Consider the following 25,875-nt stretch of genomic DNA (forward strand, 5'->3'; position numbering starts at 1 on the left):
ATGTAGCAGAAATTGTTAAGCCTTCCTAGTTAAGCCTACATATGTACTGTGTCATCTCATAGACCTCAGACAAAGTCCCTGGGAAAGATCCAATAACAAACAAACGTAGAAGTCTACAATTGCATTGTCATTCCCAACTACTGATTTGATATCTGAGATTTACTCTTTCCCTAGAATAAAGTGTCCCTAGATGTCAATATGTGTCTCAAGAGTATTCTTAATTAAGGAGATGCCATACAATCCATGGTTTGGTACAATTTTTAATGACTTTGACTTTTATTTTATAAAACGATTTATCTCTTTTAATTGATATTTTGGGATCATATTGATATTTTGAGCAAGACATTTCACCTGCTACAGAGTAATGTAGGCAAAACAAACAAATAATCTTGTGATGGCTGTCTATGTGATGCATTTAATTTATTTCTGCATATTAACCCAAATCCACAGGCCTGAGACCTAGAAGAAATTTTCAAGCTTAATACAAATCAGAAATCCATCAAGTAAGAGTTTAAAAATGTAAGTAAAAATGGTTGCCCTTTGAAACTGATGATAAATCACTTTGCCCTCATATTGAAGATTCACCATGTGCTGAAAGAGGACATGTCCTGACATGTTGTCCCTGACATGTCCTGTGGTTGCCAGTGGGAACCTTGAATGAAAAACACGCATTTGTAATTCCTTTGGTGAAGCTGCTGAAAATGCTCTCCATTGAATTGTTTTTAATATTAAAAACTTTTATCATAAAAGTCATACTTTTATATTAAAAATATATTGCCTAACAAAAAAAAGAATTCTACCTTTTTTCATATGATCACTCATTATTTAGATGATATAGTTCCAGACTTTCTTTGGGTATATATAGTGTATGTACAAATTATCTTCCACGGAAATAGAATTACACTCTACATGCTGTTTTAAAATCTGCATTTTAAACTTAATATATTTTTTGTGTCAGTATTTGTCGATGTCTTCTCAGTTGCATAGGACAAAAATTACATTAAAAAAAAACTACCTGAAAGATTAATTTAGAATAGAATTTAAAACATTAATAATTAACACTTTTAAGTTGTTTACTAGCATTAGGCATTATTTTAAGCAATTCAAAAATTATATTACCCCACTGTGACCTTTACAACAATATTACAAGGTGCTACCTCTGTTTTAGAGATGAGCAAAGTGTGGAACTGAAAAGTTAAGTCATCTGTCTAAAGTCAAACTGTAAATGATGGACCTATAGGTTTGTTTTTACTCACTACACCACACTGCCAATGTGAAACCTAACAATATAACACAAAGTAGATTCAAATGCAATTCTGAATATCACCAATCCCTGGAAACAAACAGACAAAGTTTATTCTCAAATGGGTAATGAGAGGGAATGTTATGTCAGTGTCAGCATCCTCGGCCGTGAACTGCCTCTCTATCACAACAGAAGAGTCACCTAAATTAGTAACTTGACAGTGTCATAAAAAGAGGCCAGTATTCCTATGGCCCCAAACCAGAGGAAGCTGAAAATTGTTGTTGGATGATGAAAAAATAATGAAGCTATCCTGCTTTCTAAATGCCTGCAGAAGTGAGTGGTGCTGAACTGGCTTTCTTGCTCTCAGACCTCCCACATACTTGAAATATCAGATGTGTGATTATTAATTGATGGTATTGAAATAATGTAACTATAAATTACTGAATATTAAAATTTATGCCCAAGACAGTAGACACTTGATATGCATGAGAAATATGAATACTACATATTGTTTTAATTAAGACAGTCTTATGTAGTTCTTGGGTAACCCTGTGGGAGAGGAATTAATATTCCTGTTCTACAATTACAGCTCAGTTCTTAGAACTGATGAACAGATAGTTGTTTCAAGAGATTACAAAGATTACAGAGGTCTAGTTTGTTCCAAAATGCCAGTGGGTCTCTTAAAGGTAGAATACTTCAAATACCATAAATAACACTAAGGTTTCCACTAAGTCTGGTGACTTTAGTTGTGCCATTATATTTCAGTTTATTCATGATACTTCAGCCTAATGATATCCATTTATTCACACAAAAAAATTGGGAAATACCTATTGATTGAGATCTTTAGCTGAATTGATCGTGAACCAGTGAGTCCAACAGCTAGTCTGTCAAGTAATATCAAAGTAATTTGCTTAAACCATCTTTTAGAGGAGGAGATACCGTCCCCTAGCTGGATAGAAGATCCGGTTGAGAAGCACTTCTGTCAATGAGGCATAAAAGTGGCTACACTTCCATTGGGAAAATAAATCAGGAGATCAAAAATAGAAGTAGTTTAAAAGGAGAAATTCTCCTTTTGTAAATTAATTATTCTGAACCCTAATTCATAGTAATATATTCTAATTTATATCCATATCTTGATATTTTTATAGTTTCAAGAAATGTATTTACATTGAAAGCCCTAGTAAAACATGAACGTTCTTTTACCAGCACAGATATAAACTGTGTATATAAAGTATTTCAAATAGATAACCCTATACCTGTGTCTGTATCTATCGATATTTGCATTTATCTGTCTACATTTGAAATAATGCTGTGAACCAGAAACTTCTATTCTTAAATTCTGTAACCTGTATATCATTTAATTACACATTATCTATATAAATAAATGGAGATTAGAACATAGATTAATTTCAAAAATAAAACTAATTTCTATTATATGATAATCTAATTAGTTTTTCCCGTCTAATTATTTGTATTAATTTAAAATCTATAGCTTATGAAATGAACAAGCTGCCTGGAAATGTTAATAACAGAAATTCTACCGGAAAAATTTATACAATTTTCATTGATATAAATTTTTTCCATTTTTCAGTAGTGTTTCTAGTGAGCTTTCTTCCAAGCTCTAGAAATAGAACATAATAAATCTCCCACATATCTGAACATTTTTGTCTTTAACAGTCCTAGAATTTATTTCATTGAGCACAGTTTTTTCTGCTATAAGCTCTTCTTTTATCATACATAGAGAGTTTTTGTTTAAAAGAAATTTAAAAATCATAAATGTAGATTGTGTAAAATATTCAAGGCAGTTTTAAGTTTGTTAATACCTGAGATGACTTTTGTGAGCTAAAAAATACACAGCGCTCCTGGGTTCCAATTGTAAAGCATGCCCATACCTCAGCAGTTATTCATTATGTTCCACTTTTTACTACTTTGAAAACGTATTAGTTAGTAGTAAACTTTTTTCCTCATTATAAAGTGCACATTGATTATATATATTATCCAGCCTCTCCACGTAAATGGTATTAGCAAGGGTCCAGTTTAATGACACTGTTTTATGGCTAGTGGTTGGAAAGTTAATCTTCATTATATATTTTTATGCTGAAGCATCATTATTTCTATAATTTTTCAGTTCAGATGTACTAGGAGTAAAGCATTATATCTTCTGTAAACTTTCTGGACCTAAAAGAAAAGCAAATATACATGAAGGATTTATTTTAAAATGTTTCAGTTTATCTTTTTACCCACAGATGAAGCAAATGACGAAATCTGTATGTTTGTCCTTCAGTTCGTCGCTGGCTTTAGCACACAGATCTACAGGGGAAGTTTTGTTTGTTTTGGCTGATTATGCAGCTTAGGTCAATTAGAGAAAGATAAGTTGTGGAACCAATTAAACCTCAAAGCAATCATGCAACTGAAGACCTTACTCTGCAGTCAGCTTTTTTGGCCTTTAAATTTTTATGTAAACTCTTAACATATATATGACATAATATGGAAGTTTAGCTTCTAAGTCTTTTAAAACCTAAAGGTCATAATTTTCTAGGTTAGATAATTCTACCATTCATGAGGATAATTTAATTTTCTTTAAATTAAACAAAAGAAAAGATTGTCTTAATTTTATTAGTTATATTTTAAACTGTTGATAAATTTGAGACAATTTTTAAAATAAAATTTTTACAAACAAATCAAATAGAAAATCTTTCTTAGAGGTAAGCAAGGTGTAAGGCAGAAGGAAAAACTTTCTCATATGGTTTGTTTCGAACAGAGCACAAGTACTAAATCCTACGTCCAGGTTTTCCATCGAAATCAACTGGTAAAAATAAATTTCTAGATCTAGAGAGGCACCAAGATATACTTCTAGCATGCAGTAAACCTCTACTTCTGAAATAGATCTAATGCAGTATTCTTTGCTCCATAAATAATTATATTTTATTCATCTTTGAGATCAAAAATTTTATTTTCATTCTAAAATAGCTTCAAGGCTGAAGCTTCCTGGCTCTCTTTGTTCTACAAGCTTGTGAGACCTTGGGTAAAGGAAATCTGTTTCTCTACTAAGAAAATTTCTGTCATCAAATGTGTGGGTTTCCCACACCAAGCAACTGTCCATTTTTCGGCAGACACTGATCGGGTGTCCTACAATTTAATTTATTTCTGGGTAACTATCTGGAGTTAGACAGACCTCACAGGTTAAGGGCTCAGCCCACAAGACAGTTTCCATTTCAGATGCCAACTGCAAGGAGTGATTCCTCAGATTTAGCTAGTAGTCATTTGTTGGAAAGTTAATGGCTATAAAATAATGCATCAGAATAAATACTTGAAGGGAAAGCAGAGAAAGCAGGGCATGAGCCATGACACTACAGCTCTGGAGACCAGAAAGCAAAAGCTGCAACAAAAGCCAAGACAGTCACCTGAGGCAAGAGACCCCCGAGTCTAAACAGTGACTCTCATTATATGTTGGGTTCTCCGTGCCCCACCCTCGCGTTTACTTCGAGACTTTTAAAGATAAATAAAATAGAGGAAGGCTGAAGTTTAAGTCTTAGCAATAGAGTCCCTAATGCACAAGACTTAAAATGTAAAGTCAACTTTTTTAAGGCCCACACTGTCATGGGAGACATGTGATTTAAGATTTATTATTAAGTTTCCTGATGAGCTATCGTTTACCAGCAATGCTGTGTAACAATCTACCAGAAAACCTCAATGGCATCTGACAGTAAGCATTTATGGTTGTTTATGGGTCAGTAGGTTAGCTGGGTGATGCTGCTGATGTGGTCCAGGCTCAGTTAAAATTGGTTAAACGTATTAATTTGTCTGTGGGCACTTTGCAGATCCACTGAGGGCTTGCCAGTTTAAGAAGACCCTGGCGTGGATTTCCCATCTCTGCTCCATGTGGTCCCACTTTCTTCATGAGTCCAGCCCAAGCTTTTCGTCATGTCACAGACAGGGACTGAACAGACAGAATGGAGATGTGTGAGTCCTTGGGAGGCCCGATCTTGGAAATGGTGAGATTCTGCTTCAATCTGTTGGTCAAAGCAATAACTGTTTCAGATTCCAAGTATGAGGTACAGGGGAGGAAAACATTATTTTTCCTATTCCTCTCCTAGGTTCTTTGGCTGGGACCCTATTTACTGGATTGGCATACAAATTTATTTAATATAAGTTTTATGTGACACAGGAGAACTCAAGGAAATGAAGACCCAAAGAAGTGGTTTAACCTGAGCATGTTTATATTAAATCTGATAAAAAAAAAATAGGAAGTCATGAAAATATGTGATAGAATTATAGGATCTGAACCAAGCAAGGGTAATAAACTGGAGGAAACTTAGTAAATCCTGTTCATTCAGATTCCTCTCAGCATCTCACCATCTTCAGAGAGAAGTATGCCTCTTTCATCTGGGTGTCTCTCACCAGAGGGTTCTTATGATCCACTTCAGAGGAGAGGGGGAGGTCAGAGAGTCCTTTCTGCACCTGTCATTTCTCGAATTCCTTCATTTTAAATAATCACTATGCCAACATGTCATAGTTTAGGGTAGTGTGTTCTGAATCCCACCAGAGGTAATTAAAATTGCAAGGCAAATGCTATGTACATGAAGACCATTAACTAGAATGATTAATACAATCAATTCACCAGTGTCCATTAGAGAGCACGAAAATGTACATAAGCCTTGTGGTATACCACCAGGGGACTGGGTCTTAGAGTTACACAGTGACTATTTTCCATCTTGAGACGTCACACTGCATATCATATTCTGCTAAAGCTAGCATTTAAAACTTTTTAAAGGCAAAGTTTCTGGGACTTTTGGCACCTTGGAGGTGTTGCTCCCTAAATTCACTGTCAGTAAGGAAGAGTAAGAGGAAACGACGACTCTTCGTCTTGGAAATACACCAGGCAGCCCCGATAAGCAGCAAGGCAAGGAGAGACTCAAACAGATGTTAATGGTAGTGAGCTGCACGTTTTGCAATGAACCGAAGCACAGACAACTCCCCCTACACCAGGTAAAGAAAGATAAGAGCTGCAGTTTAGAGAGACAGCATCTTCCCAGGAGGAGTGAGCCATGTGCCTTTTGAACTAAAGCCAAAAATCATAAATAAGAGTGCGGCTCTGTAATGAATGTCAGTTCGTTTTTATTTAGAAACCACTGTTATTTATCCAGGTTAAAATTCTTGTGGAAGGAGCTCATATTTCCTTTCTGCAGTTGATCCGAGAACGCATTAAAATGTGACAGAGGGGGAGGAATGAAAGGTATTTATCCAGTCCCTCCCACAAAAATCAATCCCCTTTTAAATCCATGTCAGCAAAACAATTGGATAAACTCGTTACTTGAAAGGTTGTTTTTATTAACATTACTTTGGTGAATAATAACAATAAAAATATATTGAGTACAGAGGAAAAGTATGGCCACCGAGAAACACCCCTCCCCCCCCACAAATAAATAGCACCAGGTTTCAAGAAAAGATCTACCACCAAAATTAGTTGAAAACTTAACAGTATAAAAAAGAATATATTTCAGTTTATTTGCTATCAAAGTCCACATCGTCCTAGAATGTTACCTTAAAGAGGTAGTTGTATTCAGAACAGTCCTGTTAAAACTTAATTTTAGTCAAATGTTTCAGCAGCCATTTCTAACCCTTTTGCCTCTCTTCTGTGTCAGTATTTCCTTACTGCACCTCATAGTCTGTGTCCCATACTTTGGATTCCACTCACGTTTTGTCTGTAGTTAATGGTAATGATTCCAGACACCCTAATCTCTGCATATTATGCTTCCCATATACAAAGACTTTGCACCAATAATAAATGCCTCCTTACTATTCATAGAGGATGAGACAAATAGTAAAGATTTGAGCACTTGTTATCAGGTTTTGGAGACAAAAATTTTGAAGGAAACCACTGAAAATTGTTACCAATCAATAAAAGGTTAAACTTGTTTTTCATATGATTGCTAATTAATTGGTCTATTGTCCTTGAATATATTGTATTTGCTTACTCTTGAAAATTTAGGCTGAGTTTTACAAACTCATAATCAATATCTCTTATATTTAAGAAATCACCAAATTCCGATTGATTCAGCTGTGAGATGTCTCAAATTTAATAACTCTTTTCTGTCTCTAAGCCTACTGCCTCTGTTCAGGTGTAGTTATTTTTTTTCCCTAGACTATTCATTAGTCTGCTGCCTTGAAAATCAGCCGTTAGCACTGCTCTCAGCCCAAACTCCAATTTCATATTCATACTTCTATCTAAGTTACCTAAATTTATTTGAAAATTTCATAAAGAGCCCTTTCAGTGAACTCTTCATAGCTGATAGGATAAAATATAAAATCCCTGGGTCTGAGACCACACCATGCATATTCAGCTCCGTAATTGTGCTGCCTACATCTATGCCTGGCATGGAGGAGGTACTCAAGGCATAAATAAGAAATGAAACAAATAGTCCAAAAACTAGAAGAGGTGCCTGCCAGTTGAGGAGGTTAAGGAGTTTTGCACCTTTCTCTTGGAGACCCTACTATTTGTAAGGAGTTAACTTGGACTGGAACTTGTAGATCAGTAGGTCAGCTGAGCAGATGAAAGAAGTTAATTCTCATTTTGCGACTCATTTGCAAAATCAGTACAGGTGTCAAAAGACATAGATGAAATTTTCTGGCTTTTTGGTTTTTTTATTTTATTTTTGTTCAGTGGGAAATTAGGGAGGACTTCAGCTATTGAACTGTCAAGAAGGCAATGATCACAAAGACCAAGGGAACTGACAAGGGTTTTTATCTACAGAGTATACATAGGATAGCAGAAAACTTAGAAACTTACACAGGGACAAACTAACTAGTTGGAAGGAGGGTCCCACTAACAAAATATATTTCTAGCATTTCTCGATGTAGTATGTCCCTAACGCCTGTCCTTTCACTAACTTCTGAAGATGCAGCTGTCAGCAAAATTCATGCAATTAATGTAAAGATTAGCTCTTATTAAATAGTCACAAGCTGATAAGTTTTTCCATGCCTAAGGACAAGACAGATAATACTTTCTGAGGATTATACATAAAAGAGTTACTACCATCAATCACAGAATGAGTTTAATAAAATAAGACATTCTGTTTGACATTTTAGATCCTAGGAAATTTTTATAATAGAATTGACTTATGCAATCTTCTCTTTATTTGTTTTCACGAGATAGGAAAATCAAGAATATAGCAAAAGCATATCATCCCCTGTTCTAGCTCTTTTCACTAGATACTTTATGTACATATGATTTATCTTCTCATTCAAAATATCCAGTTTCTGTGTGGGCAAAGGAAAGTGTCTTTTGCAAGATTTTGTAACTCAAGAGTCTCACCAAGTGTTAAGTGATCTTGAACTATGTACTAGTTGAATTAATTCCCTATTAAAGAATAACTGAGAAAATATATTAAGGGTTTTGATTCAATTTCCATTGATTTATGTTTGTGTTCTTAGATGGAGCTACCAATAAAACATGACCCAGTATCCAGGAGTGTGGACTCTTAACAGTTGTGAAGGTTAGTTTTATGTGTAAACTTCACTGAACCGTGAAGTGCTCCAATTAAACATTATTTCTGGGTTTTTCCAGATGAGATTAACATTGAAATCAGTGGGCTCAGCAAAGTAGATTGTCCTCCCCAGTGTGGATGGGCACCATCCAACCCATTGAGGGTCTGAACAGAACAAAAAACAGAGGAAGGGGGGATTCATTCACTTCCTGCCTGCATGCTCAAGGTGACACATCCGTCTTCTCCTGCCCTTATGCATATATAGATATAGATAGATGATATAGATATAGATATAGATATAGATATAGATATAGATATAGATATAGATACAGATATAGATATATACAGATACAGATATATAAACAGAACTCCTGTCAGTTCTGTTTCTCTGGAGAAACCTAATACAGTAGGACTGTAAGATAAACAAATATTAGCTGAGTTATTAAGCTAAAATCTGACCCAAGAATGTCTTCGATTGTTTCTATTCCATGGCTAATGCCTTACAGAGACTGTTCTGAATAAAAAAAGATACATTCCAATTTAGACAAGTGCCTAGCCAAACTAAAGGTGTGTTTTGGGGATTCAGTTGAGGATTCATAACTGGAAGGAAACTAATGGTGGCAATGTCTTAATCTTAGATAATGAAATTGATGCAGAAATGGTGCAGATAAGAATTTGGAGATTCACCTCTTGCAACTGCAATTTTGATCTTTTAGGACATAAGACAGATCCAAACAATTATTAATGGTTGCTTGAAATTCTGAGGTGAGAAGGATCATGAACTCTCCCCCAGCTTCAGGTGAGGGTGCTGTTGGGGAGGAGTGAGGGATGCTGTACTGTACTCACCTTCTCAGTCCTAACGCTTTCGCACAATAGGTATGTCTCAGATGACACTCATGAGACTGTAAGGAAAACAAACTTGAGACAGAAATTTATGACAATCATTCTGGATGAAGAGAAGCCCTTGTTTCATGTGTTTATCCGTAGCCTTGCTTGTTATTACAAGTTAGAATATATAACATATATTCAAAAGCACTCTGAGAATTTACTTGGATTAATCATGAGAACATATTTTATTACCCTTATTTGTTAAGACTCTGTTACAGGAGGTGGTTCCTGACTACAAAAGGAGGTAACCACTGCATCTGCCGTGAAGGAGGCTACAGGCCATCAGATCACCGGAAGTGAACTAACATAAGCTGTGAGGTTCAGGAAAGCAGCTGTTTCCTGTTTCCTATGAACTTGTGCATAACCGTATGTCTGCCCTGAAATGGAGCGTTGGTGAGGACAGAGAGATGACAGTTACTATGCTCCTCTGTATAGCCTCAGGGATTTTGTTAAGTGGCCTATAAACCTACTGACTAATCCTCTCAACTACCACAGTTCTGCAGGTTGGATATAATTATCCCACTGTCCTGGGGAGGATTCTTTGAGGTCACTTAGATGAAACATGGTACACATCATTTAGAAAACCTAGAAATCTAAGCTATTTAATTAATGGGAAATAAGGATATGTAGGAAAATGAAATGGGGCATATCATTTTTATCCGTTAGAAGGGAATTTTCAAGAATAGTGTCGAGGGGATCTAAATCCTTCACTAAGAGTTGACAAAGTACTTACCACTTTTGCTAGCCAGAGATGCCCTATTTCTAAGCATCCACAGTGAAATTTGTGTTACTCTCCTGGAAACTTCGGACATTGTAGAAATTAATATTATTTCCGTTTAAAGTAGATATATTTGGTTAAGATAAATTTAAAAGCTGATGTCTGTAAATAGAGCCCTGGTTCCTTTAAAAAATAAGTGGAGTTGATGTCAAATACTGGCTATAAAAGTGTGTTGGAGAGATAGATTAAGTCAACTTTATTACTGAGAATAAATTGAGCAATATTAAGCCTAGCTTCAAGAGTCAACAAACTAAATTTAAGAGAATCAGTCAAGAGTTCATGAGTGTCCTGTAATGCAAAAAGCCACTCGGGGAAATTCCGATGTCTGTTGAGAACATGCACCATACAGCTGTGCTCCCAGTCTTACATCTGTCACCAAAGGAGCCGAAATCTCGCTCAGGCTAGAAGCTAAAGGCTATGATCCTGGAGCCATAAGTTATCATCAGTAAGCCATAAAAAATCCGGGGTGAATTTAACTTAATTACATTTAAGAGGAAGCAGAGTTAGAATAAGAAAATATGAAGATCCCTTCAAAAATTGTCAAAGTAGCTTATGTCTCAATTTTTGTTCAAATCAGGAGGACTGTATGACTATACGTATGTTTTGCTCGTTAACACGTATATTTTGTTATATAGAAAATGAATCAGTAGTTGGAAAAGCCTTTTATGTTCTCTTTATTTTATCTCAAGACTCTAATGGGCAGTTGAGGTAACTGGCTCATTAGGCCACATCTAAAATGTGAATGTACACTTTGAGACAGTCAGTCTTGGCTGAATGTGACAGTTTATGGCGCATGACTATTTCAGCTGAGCTGTGTATAGATGGGGCTGACAGCAATAACCACACCGCATCTGGTGCAGCATTTAGGCAGCCTCCGCAACCCAAGGAAAGACTTGTCATGCATTTTACATAAGGAGGTCCAGGATGTCCAGGAGATGAGGACGCATTCTCTTAAAAGAAAAATAAAACAAAACAAAATAAATCAAAAGTACTAGATTCGGCATCCTAGGAATTGAATGAAAGAAATAGAAAAGACTTAAATGACAATTTGGTAACCTCCCCTCCATTAGAAAACAACGACAACAACAAACACTTTGAATATTTAGCATTGATGACGGATGGACAGAGAAGGAAAAAAACAGGAAATACCATTAAGGGCATATCTATTGTTCATCTTAGCATCAGAACTAACAACTATTTAAATTTATATTCTAATTTCTAGCTTTTGTGTGTACATTTAAAAAGTATGCTTTAGCAATGCAAATTTATCTCCTAACTAAAGGAGCGCAAACATCACAAACACATGTTTGGATCATTTCTATGTGCTTTATTTTTTAGTCTTTCTTTATTTGAGAAAGTACTTTTCCTTAACTATTTTTAAAACACTTTTTTAAATTTAAGTATAGTTATTTTATGATGTACTAATTTCTGGTGTATAGCATAAAGTTTCAGTTATACATATGTATATATTCCTTTTCATATTCTTTTTCATTATAGGCTATTATAAGATATTGAATATAGTTCCCTGTGCTATACAGTAGGACCTTGTTGTTTATCTATTTTATATATAGTAGTTAGTATTTGCAAATCCCAAACTCCCCATTTATCCCTCCACTATCATTTGATGAACTATAAACCATTTTTTAAAATTTCTTAATGAAACTTAAAATATTACTTTTTAAATTAAATTATTTAATCCATATTGGTATTTTTATAACTACCCAATACAAAAATAGTTGCAGAATCTAAGAATCATCACATTGAAAAGTAAAAATCAAACTTGCTGCCTTGTGGTCTCTAAGATAGAGTTTCTTAATCACTAGATTAAAACCAAGATCAATAGCAGATTTTGTCTCAAATCTCTAGTGACATTGTAAAGAAGGACATAAAAAAAGGAAGACTCTGAAAGCACAGACAGACCCCTTTTCTCTGTTAAATTTCAAGATTTTTTTAATGAAAGGAGAGTTCAGAATTTATTCTGAGTATCATTAATAAAAGCACAGAATTTAAACTTTAAAATTAGACTTCTAAAAATAAAAATTTACTTTGATTCCATTTTATTTCTCACCTATTTCCACTGGATTTAAATTGATAAAAATACTGATTTCTTCTCCTCCTTTACCTCTAACAACGGTTAAGCATAAATAAGAGAAATAATAAATATATGTATTGCTTTTTAATAATTTTACAAAGGACTTTTTTTGGTCTCATGTAAAATAGACGTTCAGTAAAGTTTTGTTCTTTACTCTCTTCTTTTCTTTTACTATACTCCTCGCTTGCTCATTTTCCTATGTTCTAAGTACATCTCTGTCAATTTTCTTCTAAATCTCTTCTCCTGAACCTTAGCCTTAATTTTATATCCAACAAAACTTTCTGAAATACTATCTACACTGTTGAAAACAGTAGCCACTAGTCACAAATGGCTATTGAAGTAAAATGAGTTTAGTGCAACCGAGGAATCAAATCTGAAATATAAATAGCCATGTGTGGCTAGTGGATATTATATTGGATAGGACAGTTCTCAGCTTGCAGTCTGAAATGCCTGTTAGATTTCCTATGAATGTACTATAATAATCTAAATTTTAATACATCCAAATCTAATGTTCATTCCCTGACAATGCACTCAGATTCCCATCACCATCAAAATCTATGCATATACTTACTACTTTCTATCTATTTCTCTATCTCTGTCATGAAAATGAAAGTTTTTATACATACACACACACACACACACACACACACACACACTCATGCAGAAATATAACAAAATCGTTTTTTCTTTTAAGTGTCATAACTTAGTCATCTTCCATCCTGGATGTCATACCAGTTTGACACCTAGACAACTTCAGTCGGTCCCTTTTCTCCAGTTCTAACTATATCAAATCACCCTTCAATGATGTTTTTCTCAGCCTTATATTTGGTGGAAGTTTTTTGGTATCTGCTCAGTTTCTATGATCAATTCTTGATATTTTTATTCAGGAAACCATCACCTCTCATTAGACTATTGAAATATTAAATTTTCTTGGAAGTTAATAGATATCTGTTGTTTTCCCCAACCAAAATTTATTCTCTAATAAATATGAGTTATATTGATTCTTCTACTTATTATGAATTAAGAGGATGTGAATATTTTTTCCTTTTATCATTGTCCACAATGACCTCATTACTTAAAATGTGCTTGAATAGCAATATAAAGTTCTCTTTTTGTTTGTTTTGTTTTTTAGCATCATTTTTTGATGCCATACTCCCCCCTTGAGTTTCACTTAACTTTACTTGGGATCTCAGTTGAGCCTCTGTGCTCTTCTGGGTGGGGGTACCCCTGTAACTTGTACTAGGGTCACACGATTGTATTTCCTGGGATTTGAACGGTGAGAGGGATGATACAACAAAAACAACAACAAAAGCATTGAATGTGATTATTTCTTTAAGGCCATGAAGAGATGTCCATTTAATTCTTATTCTTTCTAAGCTTGCTTATTGGTTTTGTCTTCAATTCTATGATGACAAAATGATTCTTTACTGGTTATTATTAAACTCAGGTTGATAGAACTTGCATTAATTAAAAAAAAACACACATCTGAAGATGAAATCACCATCAAAAATTAAACCATGCAAAAAACCTAGAAGTAAGAGTCCAAAGATACAACAAATGAGAGGATTAACATCCCTAGAATAGAAAATAATTGAACAGTCTGAAAAATGATTTTAAGCTGAAAGATTTGAAAAGGGTCTAGAAATATAAATATATAGTCATTAAAATTAAAAAAATAGTAAATGGATTTGATATCAGAAAAGACAAACATGAGAGAGAATTTATGAATTGGATAATCCAGTGTTTTTTAAAAAAATATAAGATGCAATATAATAGCCAAGAGCTTTGGTAGCTAGAATGAAATATTGCAGCATGTAGCTAATAGGATTTTGAGAAGGAGGACAGAGAAAATTGGGATAGGGTAATGACTAAGAGTGTTCAAGAACTGAAAACAAATTTAAGAATTATTCCAGCCCCAAAGTGGAAAAATAAAACTTGTCCAACATGAGCACATCTTAATGAAATTACAAAGCAATAAATGTAAAAAGAATAAACAAACAAAAAAAACCAGATTCCCAACCAAGAAATGTCAATTAGATTAGAAGCAGATTTCCCATCCATTTTGGATGTCAGAAGACAATAAAATAACATCATAATAATGATAAGGGTAAGTAACTTTCTATGTAGAATTCCATTACCGGATAAATTTCAACCAGCTAAATTCTCTGACCAGCTAAGAGCAAGGGAGAATCAATGGCATTTTTAAACAAACACAATTCAAAGTTACTTATAGACTTTCGGAAGATGGATTGTGGTTTCTCAGTTAGCTAGCTTCCAATTCATTATCTTAGAATACAGTTTTGATCTCTTTATCTATTTGATTATTTTTTTATGGCTTCAGGTGCTTGAAAATTTATTCAATATAGTTACAATTGAAACATTATTCAATATGGTTATTGTGTGTGGCTAATGGTTTTGTTTAGTGCTGCCTATTCTTAATAGAGTTGCTACCAATTATCTGTAACAAATTCTTTACATCCTTTCCAGCTCCAGTTTGATCATCCTGAGGTTGCCCCCATCTCAGTAAAAGCAGTTCCATTTATCCAGTTGCTCTGTCTTCTGTCATCCTCTGCTCTACATCTCATACCCGAATCTATCAGCACACTTTTCCTGCAGGCTCAACCTACTTTTCTCCACCTTTGCACTATTGCAACCGTCTAACCCCATAGTCTTTCACCTTGACCTTTGTAACAGATGGTGATTTGTCTCCCTCCTTCCACAATCTATCCCACATGTGACTGTGAGCAGCATCCTTTCAATGTGTGGTTTGATGGTTGTAATCAGTTTGGGGAAAATTCTCTCAGAACTGCTGTTTTTCAAATATTGCTTCTGAATTGTATGTAATTCTTTGACTCCAAATACATGTTGGAAGTTTTCACCATGTCTGAAAATTCTCTTATACTCTTTTCAGTATTTTCTGTTCTCTTAGTTATTCAAACTTCCACCTTGGCATTTTACCTTGTCCTACAATCCTGTTTATTAAACCTCTCTTACTATGCCTAATTTTCTGTTGAACTCTTCACTGGGATCTTAATTTTTAATTATGACTTTTTTCTGTTGTAAACTTTTCATTTGATTTTTTTATAGATAATAGAGTTTTCTTAACTTTGAAGCTCATTTATGATCTATTTTCTTGAATAATAGTCACAGTTATTTTAAAATCCATGTTTTATAACTCCAGTAACTGGGTCATCTGTGAATCTGTTTCTATCATCTGCTTTTTTCATAGTTTTGTTTCTGGGTAAGTCTCACAATTTTTGACTGAACATTGAGCCTTGTGTATAAAAATTTCTAAGAATCTGAATGATGTGGTTTTCCTCTGTGGATAGTTTACCTTATCTTCCAGTAGACACTTGGAGTTGGGTAACCCCATGGTAATCCAGTTAGGAGCTGAGCTGAGTTAGTCTAGGCTTCAGTTTTGTAAGCTTTTTCTTCAATGAGCTCATCCAACTCTAGAAGTTTCAACAGAGAACTTACAGTGCTTAATATAACTCTTCTTCCTCGGGTGGTGGCATTGGGAAGAGGGTCCCAAATTCTAAATTTTGTCACTTCAGTACCATAGGACATTCAAAAACTCTTCTATTTTTCAGTGGATTTCTACTTTGCTTCTTAGATGGAAGTAAGGTGTAGGAAACAAGAACAAATTGGAACCTGTGAGGATGGGCTGGAAACCACATCTGAAGTTGAACTTGAACCTATGAAGATAAATTATAACCTGCTTCACTATCTCCAAGTCTCCAGCCTCAAAGATGGAAGTGTTTAATAGGACACGCTAACACTCCTGATCACCTAACTAATTCTCATACCCGGGCCAGGAGTTTGATAAGACAAAGAAAAAAATCTGCCATGATAGGAAGTCACTGCAGACCTGGCTACTACCCCAGCCACCGAGGGGAACCAGCTGATGATGAACACATGGCATGAGCTTCAACAACTCTTTGTGCTTTCACTGACTTATTGAAGGTTACAAGAAGAATGCTGCTGCCCTACTGGCTTCCTAACCTTGTAATCTTGTATGAAACATCTCTTTTTGTGGCCCACACCAAAAGTGAGCAATGCAGAGAAAGGACTGGTGGAAAATGAAGTCTCAGCTTTGCCAACTTGACATAATACAAATCCACCTTGTGTCAACTTAAATCCATATACATCTCATTTTTCAATACTCAATATTCAGATAAAGACAATAGAAAAACCCACTCCATTTTTGCAACTCTCCTTTGTATAACTGAAGATGTGCCAAATATCTCCCCCTAAAAGGACACATAGTCTTTTTTATCTATTTGTGGGTAATGTTCATTGTTTTATCTGGCTCAGATGTCCTCTTTCTTTGCTATCTTGTAATTTTAATTATGAGGTCTAAGAGTAATTGTTATTAACATGTCTTATGATAGACGGCAGGGGAATGAAAAAGAGGAAGAGAAAAAAATTGGTTAATATGTGCATACATTTATGCAGGTCCAAATAAGCAAGAAACATTCATAGCTATCACAGTCCTTCCTTGGACAACTAATTCCAGAGTCCTAGCTGATATTCCTAACTACCTTCTTCCTGTCTTTTTTTGCCTTACTCAAGTACCTTGGTTGATATGTTTCCTTGCCTGATGAAGGGTGATCCAAACCTTCCTTGTTGAAGTGCATGGACCATCATTAGACCTGCTGAGTTGTGTTGCATTGTGTTGTATAGTTTTCCTTTGACTTTAATCATGGACGAGGGAGGACTGAGAAACACCCCAGGGAATCTTCTGCATTACAGACATATTTCTTCTTATTATTATCATGTAGAAGAAACAGATTCTCCATACGGTAATAAAAATCAGTGGTCACCACTAGTACAGTAACCCCCTTGGTTGCTTCTTTATTCATTGACGTGAAAAGTCCAACACAGCCCAGCAGCAGTCTCAAATCCAGTTTAAAGAAGCCATTGAAGTTTCCTTAACTGGCAGCCTTCCTCCCTTAGATGCAGGGACTAAAGTTGCAGGGAGAGAACATAAAATCTTTTCCTAGCGCATCAGTATAGATAATAGTGAGTAAGGCCCGTCTTCTTTGAAGCCTTTGATTTCCTGGCTCATGAATCCTGGCTGTAGGAGAAAGAGCACCATTTTAGTTGCTGGTATTACGTGAGCTTCCAAGGTATTGTTACCAGCATAACTGAGTCTTCAAAAACAGTCCCAATTTCTGCTTCTAGCCAACATGAAGTAATAGGAGCCAGATAAACCCTCCCTCCTGAAAATATATATTTTAAAAAAGACAAATGAGGGAATGATTTTCAAGACATTGTATATCAGTCAGTGAAGGAGAGTGATACCTGATCTGTTTCTGTTACATCAAATTGCCTCAAAATTTAAGTTTATTCATGTTGAAATGAAGGTTCAAAATGGATAACCACAAGCCCAACAGAAGTGACACTTTGATTATCTATAGCAGTGAAGGATGCCTCTCTCTGTCCTCTTCGCCTGGTCTATTATGGTGAGGCTTACTGTACAATTACCATTACCATTCATTCAGCCAATACATGTTTTACAAGCATTTTATTTATGCAAAAACTAGCTGAAGGTGATGCAAAAAGAGAAGATTTTTTTCTCTCCTATTTCCTAATAGGGCATACTCAAAGTCATCTTTATTCCTGTACAAGCTGTGAAATGCCACACCACCCAGCTTTAAAACCCCATTGTGAGGCTCCTAGTCCCTGGATTGGTTTATCCTCTTCAGAAACCTGTGAAGAAGAAAGTTTACGAGGGAGTTAGTCCTTGAATTGGTCTTTTGGAGCTTATAAAAAAGGAAAGCACTCAAAATTCTCTGTGTGTTTCATCTCTGGACACGAATTACTGGAGGAAAATCCATCAGTAATATATATTGATTATCTCCTATGTTCAAAACTGCATGCTTTTTTCCTGGAGATTTTTATGTTATGCATATACGAAAGCAAACTGTATTTTTTTTTTCATATTCAAGACATGTATGAGCTTGCTAGAAATTCTCCTTCTTTCTCTCCCTACTTTATCCTGAACGTGTAGAAGGGAGTATGTTTCCATGATTTTCCAAGAAGTATAAAACCATCGAACAAATATTTTTTTGAAAAGCTCCTATAAGTCAGATATTGTTTTTGACTAAAGGAGTAAAATAGTGACCAAAAGTGAAAAAAAATCTCTGCCTTCATGGAACTTACACTATCAAGAAAAGAAACAATCATTTGCTTAAAAATAGCAAAAAACAAACAAACAAACAAAAAAACCTAGAAACACAAATTTACCATGATGTGGTTGATTTAAAAATTAAAAATTAAAAAATTAAAATGGAAACAAAAAAGCAAAAAAATAAGCAAATAATCAATGACAACAAAACTTTCAGATTCTTCAAATACTTTATGTCTCTCCTTATAAGCCATCCCTATCTGGCCTACCAAAAAGATTGTTTGAATGACCTAAGAATTTATTGCTTCTAAAAAGAGATTTACCCTTAGTTTGTTTAATAAGTTCCTCTTGCATTTGAGACTGACTTCAATTTCAGTGTTACATAATACATTATATTTTGTCATCTACATGTGATAAAGGAATTTTTTCAGAGCTTTTAGTAGGCAAGAGGTTAGATTTCTGGAAACTCTAGATGTCTCCCTTTCCTTAGTACCTGTAGGGAAAAAAAATTAAAACTTGACCTGGAAAATAATTATTTTACTTAAAACAAATTACTTACAAGAAGAAAATAGTATTTCTGGTAAAATAAGTAATTTATTATGAACAATAATGAAACTGAAACTTGTTCTGAGAAAGCAGTAACCCATCTACTAAAAGGCCTGTCCAGTCAAGAGCCTACTAATTTTAACCAGCATTTCTTTCTTTATCTATGCTAGCAATCATATTTCCGAACTCCCTTACTCGTAATTCTACCAAGAGAGGAATATTTGAATTGATCTGTTAGAGGCTTTTTGCCTTGCGGAAAGATTATAATAATACTTTGATGTGTACTTATAAGTAAATTGTTCAGAAAGACTTTAAAAAAATTTGTAGACTCTAATACGAACAACACTAAGAATACTAGTACTAACATCTTTAGGACCTCGTTGAATTTGCTTTTTTAAGACGTTAAATGAAGACAGCTCATTTCTCTTTGAAAAGAACAATCAACAAGGTTTTTAAATCAAATAATAGAAGAAAATTTGACCTCTTTTCATAATTAAAAACAAAACCATAGCTAACCTTTGCCACTTATTAATTATTACTCATGAAATTCTTTCACTCATCTCTATGAAAATTTAGGCAGCTAGTTGGAAATAGAGATTTACTGCAGTGACAGCTATTCATTTGCAGTGAGAACTACTGAATAACGGAAAGAAAAGAGGCATTTGTTAAGTAGGCAGAAAGTACAGTTTCCACCCCTGGGGCCTTGGCTTCCAGGTTATCCCCAGTTCACCTGTTAATCCTTGTTCTTTTACCACCTTCAAATAATATACCTCCAAGTTCTCATATCTTAAGGAAACCCAAGTCTCAGAAAATGAATCCTCCAGCCCCCTACACACAGACTCAGAATAACAAAACAAGTCTGTTCTTCAATTGTTAGTGTTACCCAGTCCAAGCTCTCAAGACAAGCCAATAAATTGAAAACGAGTTGTTGGGGCAAAGAATCGTGACTTTATTGGGAAAGTCAGCAGACTGAGAAGATGGTGGACTAATGTCCCAGAGAACCATTTTATCCAAGTTAGAAATAAGGTTTCTTTTATACTAAAAAGGAAGGTTTCATTGTTTGTTGTAAAAGTCTTAATCTCAGAATCCTGTGTTCTTGCAGCTATCCACTTAGATCAGCTCATGCTGTTCCTGTAAACCTCCAATAAGACAAGTGTTATTCTCTGTTCTGCAACTATTTATCTCTATATCAATGGAAAATTGTTATACTTTTAAAGGTCAGAGCCTTGAGAATGGGTTATCCTGTATACGTCAGGCTATAGGCAACATTCTTAAGTCCTAGCAAAAGTAGCAGAATACAAAGGTTAAAATAAAAGAAATATCCAATATGGAGTCAGATTTGTCTTCCCTATTACTTTAGTAGCACTTTGTCTCTATAGGAGACACTTCTCTAGCTTACAATATTCCTTTTCTAAGAATTCTGCTCCCACCTCATCATCCATGTGTATTTTTCCAGCAGGGTCAACAATACTAGTCAGTTTCCTGGCATTAGTACATTGAAACTTAGCAACCCAGGTCAGGAGTGTTGAGCCACAATCACTAAGCAGAGCAGAGGAGCAGAGTGATTTTCTTTTTCCTGTGGATTCTGATTCTCCCAATTGCCTATCTAATTTTTCCAACCTCAAAGTCAGTCAGTTTAGATTCCTTTCTCCTTTTTATTTCATATTAAATTGTTCAAATTCTGTTTATTTATATTTTTCATTGCCTCTAATTCTTCTCTTGTATCTCTTCATAGTGACATTGTCTAACTTAGATTCCTTATCATCTCTAATTATTGCACACTGAGGTGAAAATTCTCAGCTTTCAATAATGCCCTTCCAATCTGTTTTGCTCCATGTTCTTTCTACATTATTTCTCTCAACCTCCTATTTGAAAACCTGTCCTATCTGCTCATTTCCAGTAGTATCCTTTGCTGGAGATTCAAGCTCTCTTCAACTTATCCTGATTTACTTTTCCAAACCTGCCTCTCAATACTTACCATCATAATCTATTTCAGCCAGACTGCTTTTCTCATTATTCAACGCACCTTCTTAGATCTTTCCTCTAAGCCTAAACTCATATCATTTTCCTGACTTTATGCTCCTTCAGTTGTGCAATTTCGTCCACTTCTCAGTTTCAATCACAACAGCATAGATAATTTAAGAAGTAGATTAAAATAAAATTCAAGTCTCTGGTCATTTTCAAATCATGATCAAGTAAGTAGTCCTTCTTAGGTGATGATGTAAAATAAAAAATGTTCTTTTTGTTCAGGATTTTTTTGGTTTCTCCAATGAGGATTTTACTAGAATCAAAAGTAGTTTATACTTTTTTTATTAGTAATAAAATTCACATAGACATTACCTGATTAAAAGAGTCATAGATGATATAATTTTGTAGAAAGATCCAGAATTTCAAATGGTATTCAATTTTTTAGCAGATGTTATGTCCTATTTATCTGAATAAGGTATAGAATGGCTTAGAATAACTAAAGAGAGCCTAAAAAGAATTAAGTAATAGAGTTTAAAATTTGAATTGAAGTATATTTTGTGGATAATATTCAGTCAGCTACTTCAGTATAAGAAAAAGTCTGCATAGTTGGGAATGATTATTAAAATGTAAATTTCCTTTTTTTCCATTAATTTGGTTTTAAAAATCTCTGCAATCCACAGCTAAAAATAATATTTCACATAGATCCCACATTTTTGAATGGCACACATTCTTAATGATGTTTCAGTCCCCTGGAGGACTTAACCATGGGATGTGATCTATTTAGCAAACTTTGGAAACTGACTTAAAAACAGGACCAACTCACTTAAATCAGAGTAGAACTTTTCCAGTAGTTTTTACAATTTAAAGGTCTGTTCTAATTGACACAGCACTGTAAACTGACTATACTTTAATAAAATAATAAAAAGGTCTATTCTTATTTAGAGAGCAACGAGAAATGCAGGAACTCTACACAGAGTCCTTAAAGCTTTTATTCATTATTCAATGATAGAATTAACATTAAAATTAGTGTTGGGATTGGTTCAGCATCCATTGGATGGGGACAGGAAGAAAATGAAGATCTTTCAATAAGAAATGATAAATGGAAATTGTATTAATTTTCAAAATATTTTCTACATGGGGGAGATTTATAGTTCCTTTTGCCATTAATTTAGACTTGCCTATGTTCTTGAGGTACATTCTACATGGGAAGATTATACACCCTTCCTTATTGAATTTAGGAGCAGCCATATGACTTGCAGTGACCAATCAAATGTAGCTAAGTAATAAGTAAGGAGTATCAGTTTTTAGAGAGCTTTCGGAGTTTATGGTCCGCTAGCTCACTCTTGTCTTCCTGGTGGGAAACTCCAAGATAGGAGAAGTTCCGTGGGCGTTGACCTGGAATGCAAAAACTATGGGAAGGAAGGGAAGCAGACCCTCCGCAGACAGGTAGCATGGGAAAGAAAGAATCTTGTTTTGTAAAACACTAGGATTTTGTGGTGGTTTGTTACTGACATAACCTAACCCATCCTGACTGGACTCCGACTAATACAATGAATCTAGTTCTCTGCACACTTCTTCTTTCTTTAAACTAAAATGTGCTCTGTAGTCAGTGGTAGTTGTATCAACTTACATTTTGCAGAGATGCAAAAGTTAAATGATTTCACATTTCCAATTTTTATTACAATAATATTTGATAAAAGCTTTCTGCATTTAATTTTCATAGGTAATATATCTGTAAGTTGAAGTGGTGCACAGTGAAAAGTCTCCCGCATTTCCTGCTTGTTCATCTTTCCATTCCCCTCCCCCGACCATGAAAATCATTGTTATCAGATTTGTATGCATCTTTTTAGAGTTTCTTTATGTACAGCCAAAGAAACATGAATACAGAGTCTTATTTTCTCTATTTTTACACAAAAGGTGGTACATTATGCACATTGTTGTGAACATGATTTTTTACGCACAATATATCTTGGAGGACTTTCCACATCAGTGCACAGTTAGCTACTTCCTGGTTTCAAGCCACATATTATCTGTTATATGGATGTATCATAACTTATCTAAGCCCTCTCTTCTGGTGGTCCTTTGGGTGGTTTGGTTCTTTGGCTATTACTAATAACACTGCAACAAATAAACTTGCATTTATGTCATTTTACATACGCATAGCCATTTATGTAGACTAAATTCCCAGAAGCAGAATTGTTTGGTCAAAACTATGTGTTTGAAAATTTGATAGATATGGCTACATTTCTGATTACAGGGTTTGTACTCATTTACTCTCCCATCAGCAATGTATTAAGTCCCTAACTGCCTCGCCAAGAGTGTGCTACCAAATTTAGGGATATTTACAAATCTGATAAGTGAATAATGGCATCTCAGGCTAGCTTTAATTTACATCGTTATTATCATAGGAGAGTGTGCCTGTAACCCCCAACAATGTAGATAATCCTTTTTATTTGTTGGTGCCCTGGACACCTGCTTAGCAAATCAGGCCTGAATCAGGCTCTGCTCCAATTCAGTTTCTCCTTTCTTTCATTTGTTGCTATTATTCTAAATACTGCTCTCTGATTCTGATTTCTCATTTCCATTCCCACAGCTTTCTCCCCTTGACTTACTGCTCTGTTGACTAGAATATAAATATCCTTACAGGAGGATACTTTACAACAAATCAGTTTTTCACAAAATAAAGTAAATAAATCCATTGGTATATTCCCTAATAAGATTTCTAAATGTGAAAAGCTGAGTGTCAAACTTATACCTGGAGAGAAGATGGAAAATAGAGGATAGAAGAGATGCTTGACAGCACTGGGAGGGATCTCTGCCCAAGGAACTTGACTTGAAATCTCTCAAATCTCAGCCTCTCTCTCTCCTTCCTTTCTTCTAACTTCCTCCACACTATATCCCACATAAAATTAGGAAACACAGAGAGAATTGACTGAGGACTTTAGTTGAATGTAACCTTTCCTGGGCAGCAAATTTAGTGTAAGAACTGAAGAAAATGAAACAACGTTTATAATCTACAGGTCTGTAACTATGTGTATGAGTTTTGTGTATGAGAGAGAACTGTATCATGGTTATCATGATTATTCTCATGCAATCAAATATCCCGGTTTCTTATTTATTTATCAATAATTCCTGGCTGAGAGCCGTGTAATGTATAACAAACTGTTTCTTTCTATTCTGCCAGAATAGTTGTTCATCAAATTGAATTATGAACAAATGGAATTTTTCTCTAAGAAACATGCTTTTACATTTTCTGCCTAGCTGTACATGGTCAATATTTAGGTAATTGAAATCTCCCATGAGCAGTATTATGACTTTTTCAGACGTTCTCTGATCTATACAAATGTTTCACAATTTGATTTCACTAATGGTTTTTGCAGATCAATAACCAACCAGAAGCATCTTGTTCCCTTTTTCAATGTTAAATTTTATCTAGATAGTAAAGATAATCTGTCAGTCAAGATGTTATGCATTCATCCAACTGGCAATTTACAGCTTTCATCACAGACCCTGCCAGAACATCAAAATCCTTATGTCAGAACATAGAACTCTCATTTTAAGATGTATAAAATTTTAATGTCAATATTTATAAAATAAGAATGCAAATCTATCTTGAAATCATGTATGTTTCCCAAACCCCGAAGCACCCTGAGCCTGAGTTAGGTGCGTGCCGGGTGCTCTGACAGAGGTATAGCATGCGAAGGGGAAAAACTGTGATGTTATGTGCTTCACTTGTATTTAATCCAGTTCCTTCCCTGACTCCTAGCACACATTTTAAGTCAGTGTAGAGAAATATTTTCCTCAACAAGTTGTCTCATCTTCCTGTTCCTGTCCTAATTTTGAAATAGTAATGATTGCTGTCAGCACAGCCTTCCCTTCTAAAGGACTCCAATTTGTCTTTGATGTGGTTTGCAAACTCACCCTGCAGGAAAGAGTAATTTTCTTATCATCACCTGGGTTGACACAGGAGAGAATGAGGGCCCCCTCTCAGCCCAGACTCCTTTATATCTCCACAGCATGATGGCTGACTCTTGCATAAGCTCTTATCCCTCAGCTCTAAGGGATAAGGGGGGTTGGGGGGGGAGCAGGCTATATGGGAGTATTTTGCAACAAATACCATTTAGTGGGAACATCAATGGAGTACTCTTAGTTAAAGAAAACCAAACATCTCAAGTTAAGGAATTTAGTGCTTTTTTAACTATGGGAAGATGCAAGAGTCTGAGCTCACTGAAATCATTCCTTTGATACGCACCCTAGCTACCTAGGACCAGTGAGTATCCTGTGCTTCCCATCCTGAGAATCCTTAGGGCGCACCATTGTGGATGCTGGGCATCCTGTTTCCATCCTGAGTTCCCTCAGGGCTCACCGTCAGGGGTGGCTGCAAGGTGATGGCCTGATGGCTGCAACATCCTTTGTTTACTTACATGACGGGTAACATGTTTCATTCACAGATGCATATCAAGGGAATAATTTCAATGAGCCCAGAATCTTGCATCTTCCCGTATATAAAAAGCACTAAAATCATTAACTTCATGTTTGTTGAGATGAATGTTTTTTGTGATTAGCAGTAATCTGATGTTCAACAACATGGGGTTTTTTTTGTTTGTTTGTTTTTTTCCAGCAAAAACTCCTCTATATCCTGGCTTCTCCCTTATCTCTTTGGATCAGTTCCTCAGAGCTGTCTGAGAGGCTGCCTTTCTGGGCTATAGTCCTCTGAACAACATCCCTGAATAAAACGTAACT

This window comes from Camelus ferus, chromosome 2 (assembly GCF_009834535.1).
Source record: "Camelus ferus isolate YT-003-E chromosome 2, BCGSAC_Cfer_1.0, whole genome shotgun sequence".
NCBI classification, from domain to species: Eukaryota; Metazoa; Chordata; class Mammalia; order Artiodactyla; family Camelidae; genus Camelus; species Camelus ferus.